This window comes from Chrysochloris asiatica, unplaced genomic scaffold (genome assembly GCF_000296735.1).
Source record: "Chrysochloris asiatica unplaced genomic scaffold, ChrAsi1.0 scaffold00011, whole genome shotgun sequence".
Lineage (NCBI taxonomy): Eukaryota > Metazoa > Chordata > Mammalia > Afrosoricida > Chrysochloridae > Chrysochloris > Chrysochloris asiatica.
The window spans coordinates 15,484,573-15,488,791 of NW_006408529.1; the positions used below are offsets into that span (position 1 = coordinate 15,484,573).

The 4,219-nt window shown below is 44.4% G+C and overlaps 1 pseudogene; it reads right to left on the reverse strand.

Moving 5' to 3' along the window:
• Positions 1 to 2,622: 2,622 nt before the first annotated feature.
• On the reverse strand, positions 2,623 to 3,674 carry LOC102837376 (annotated as a pseudogene).
• Between the last annotated feature and the right edge of the window lie 545 nt (positions 3,675 to 4,219).

Below are 4,219 nucleotides of genomic sequence, written 5' to 3' on the forward strand. Positions count from 1 at the left end.
TAACCACTACACTACCAGAGCTCCTTAATATATATATATATATTCTTTCTTTATTCAGCCTCAGAAAAAATAATGTCAGATAAATTAATGTCCTCATACAATGTATTGATTAATTTATGGCATCTTAATCTGCTTAGTCAATAATTTTTAATGAGACTTTAATGCAGTTTCACCCATTACATTTAGATACTTTCTGATTTTAGTCCTAGAGGTTAACTTTATCTCAAGATTGGGTCTTAGTATTGCACACACACTGACTACGGTTTCCGCTCAAAGCAATGCCTAGTGAGTAACTTGATGTTCTTAGCTGGTATAGATGGTTAAGTGCTTGGCTGCTAACCAAGAGATGAGATGTTCTAGTCCACCCAGAGATTCCTGGAAAGAAAGACTTGGCAGTCTACTGCCAAAAAATTAGTCATCGAAAGCCGTATGAAACCAGATCTACTCTGACACATATGGGGTCATCACGAATTAGAGTTGACTCCGAGTCAACTGGTTTTTAGTGATAAGCTTGGGTACCATCTCACAGATTCTCATGAATCACATTTGAGAAATTATTAAGTTAGCATATATTATAATTGTTCATCTAATGTTTTAATTCTGTGGCACATGGATCTGATTTTTTGTACTAAAAGCACACTGTAGCATCACTTCTCTAGTTATTCCCATCCCTTTTAATCCATTTCTTTTTCACTATCTTCTTCCTCATTCTCCTCATTCTTCTACCATGCTCTTTCAGACATGTATTAGCTACATTAACACATTGCCTCATTTCTTTTTGGAAAGTTGTTGTTGTTGATAAGTGCTGTACCCTCAAGTTGGTTCTGACTCATAGTGACCCTGCATAGGTTTTCTGACCTAGAAATCTTATTGGAGCAGAAAGGCTCATTTTTCTCCTGTAAAGCAATTGGTCAACTCAAACTGCTAACCTTGAGGTTAGCAGCCCAACTGGTAAGTAACCCACTATGCTACCACAGCTCCTTTTGGAAAGTTGTTGTTGTTAAGTACTGCTGAGTCAGTTCTGACTTATAGTGACCCTCTATAGGGTTTCTAAGAAGTGGCTGGTGGGTTTGAACCGCCAACCTGTGGTAAGCATTTCAGTGCTGATCCTACGTTGCTACTGCAGGACACCTTTTTGGAAAATGTTGTTGTTGTTGTTTTTGTTGTTACTGTTATTGTTAGGTGCTATCAAGTAAGTACCGACTCACAGCAACCCTAAGCACAACAGAAGGAAACACTGCCGGTCCTGGGCCAACCTCACAATTGTTGCCATGCTTGAGCCCATTGATGCTGCCACTTTGCCAGTCGACCTCATAGGGGGTCTTCCTTTTTTTCTCTGACCCTCCACCTTACCAAACATGATATCCTTCTCCAGCAACTGGGACCTCCTGACAATATGTCCCAAGTATGAGCGATGAAGTTTGGCCATCTTGGCCTCCAAGGAGCACTTCTTACAACACAGATCTGTTGGTTCTTTGGGCAGCCCATAGCACTTTCAAAATTCTCTTCCAACTCCATAACTCAAAAGCATCAATTCTTCTACGGTCTTCCTTATTCATTGTCCAGCTTTTGCATGCATATGAGGTTATAGAAAATACCATGGCTTGGGTCAGGTGCACCTTAGTCCTCAAGCTGACATCTTTGCTCTTCAATACTTTAAAAAGGTCTTGTGCAGATAATTTGCCTAATGCAATATGTTGTTTGATTTCTTGACGGATGCTTCCATGAGTGTTGATGGTTGATCCAAGAAGAATGAAGTCCTTGACAACTTCAATCTTTTCTCCGTTGATAAGAATGTTATTGGTCCAGTGGTGAGAAGTTGTGTTTTCTTTACATTGAGAATCACCCTTACTGATGAATATGGATATTTACATCCATATCCAAGGGTGATCTTCATCAGTAAGTATTTTAAGTCCTCTTCACATTCAGAAAGCAAGGTTGTATCTTCTGCATATTGCAGGTTGTTAATAAGTCTTCTTCCAATCCTGATGCCTTGTTTTTCTTCATATAACCCAGCTTCTCGTATTAAAGATCTGGTACCAGCTGCTCCAAGGGAGAAAGATGAGGCTTTCTACTTCCATAAGGATTTACACCCTCGGAAACCCTGTACAGGGTCGCTATGGGTCGGAACCGACTCGAAGGCACTTAACAACAACAACAACAAGCATAGTGGTTACGAGTCAGGCTGCTAATCTCATGGACAGCAGTTCGAAACTATCAGTGGTTCTGTAGGAGAAAGATGTGGCTTTCTGCTCCTGTAAAGACTTTGTTGTTGTTGTTAAGTGCTGTCGAGTCGGTTCCCACCCATAGTGACCCTGTACAGGGTTTCGGAGGGTGTATATCTTTTCGGGAGCAGAAAGCCTCATCTTTTTTTTTTTTAACTTCCACATACTTGTCTTTATTTCGCTTTTATTTGTGATTTGATTTAAATAAATAGAAAGGTTCACAGAGGTTAATAAAAAGACAGAAGCTTTTGATGCGTGGCTGAGAAATAACATACTCTTCTGCTGTATACTGATAGCAGCCTCAGATAACACCCGAGGGACCTCCTCCTTCTTATTTCCTGGGCCAGTCCCCCCCCCCCGTCAGCTCTTCGCCCCCCTAGTACTCCTTTTGTATCATTTATGTACACTTACTGTAAGTCACTACTGATAAGTTGTTTGAGTGGCTGTTGGGGGATAGATTTTCAGAGTTCTGTGAGAGTCTATTCTGATCTTGCTCAGTTTGATCTGGAGCAGGAGCCCATGGTTTTTTTTGTTTTGTTTTGCCACTCAGATAGTGTCTTTATTCATCCTTGTTGACATTTCCCATGGGGAATTGTTGAAGGGAGAGAAGGGAAGGGCTTAGTAGGAGCTATGGCTTCGTCTTCCGTCATCCAGTGGAGGAAGTGATGGGGTAGGGACACGCTACATAGAGTGAACAAGGGAACCAATGTCATGTGAGGAGCCCATGTGTTTTTGCTGATGGAGTGGAACTCGGAACCCCCAGGGTCTTTTAGGTTGTTTTCGTCAGATTGTTGCTTCTTTTGGAGAGAGGCAAACGGTTGAAGTTTCCTTCTACCTTGCTATGTGGCTGTGTGTTGAACTCCGTTTCAAAAGATGGCAGCTGATGCGTTACTCCTAAAAGTCCACCCACCTCCACACTGAGAATCACCCAGATGACATCTCCATAGTAGAGTCCTGTGGCCGTGCACATCCGCCACTGTCCCTGATACATTCCTGCTCTGCTCGGGCTGCACATCTGGACGCTGACATCTGCAATCTCTTGGGGCTCTAGCGATCTCACCATCACCATGTTCACATGTACAAACTGGCCTCCCCCAATATATTTAAGACAAAAACCGAGAGGCCAGGCCTCTGCCCAGAATTCTGGATCCGCCATGTTTTTCTAAACTGAGTATCTGGTGGTATCGACTCTCCTTCTCCTATGGTGACATCTTCAACAAAGGACATAGAGGGCACAGTGATATTTGGGCTCTGGAAGTCATAGTAAGCGCCAATTGCTGCTTGTAGGTTCCAGTTGGTCAGGTCCAGGAAGAAGGAGCAGCCCGGCCGGGTTGAGCTGGAAGCCGAGCAGTCGCTGGAACTCGGAGATAAGCATGTCCTTGTCGGTGATGCCCAAGCAGCTGACTTCTGCATCAGCTCGGGGTCCAGGTCCACATCCATACCCTCCATGGGGGCCCGGTGCTGCGTCCCCTTTGAGGTAGGCCCCGGGCCTCTTACAGTCTCATAGGGGTAAACTCACTCAACTACTCACTCACTCTCACGCTCCCCACCCCAACACCCCCCACCCTCCAGTGCCACCACCTCTGCCCTTTCTTTCTTTCTTTCTTTCTTTTTTTTTAACTCCAAAGGGTTTATTGAGATAAGTGTTCATGGACAAATCCAGGGATTGGGTGAGAGGGAGCTCATAAACAGGAACCTTGAAGGAGGACCCAAATGAAGAGTGAAATGAATAGAGGAGAGAGTGGGGGGCAGGAGAGCAGACTGAGGAAGACTATCACACAGTGATAACAACCCTGGGATTCCGTTAAATCCCATTCTTTATACAGAGGTACAAGGAGTCTTGGGCCTGGCTCCCACTCCATCCTCCGGGCCCTGTGGGTGGGGACTGGGGGCTGCTCTGGGAGGAATGTTGAGGGAGAGGGAAGTGCCTGCCCTCTCGCAGAGCTGCTGGTAGTATCAAACTTCTGACCTTGCGGTTCGCAGCCCAACTCGTA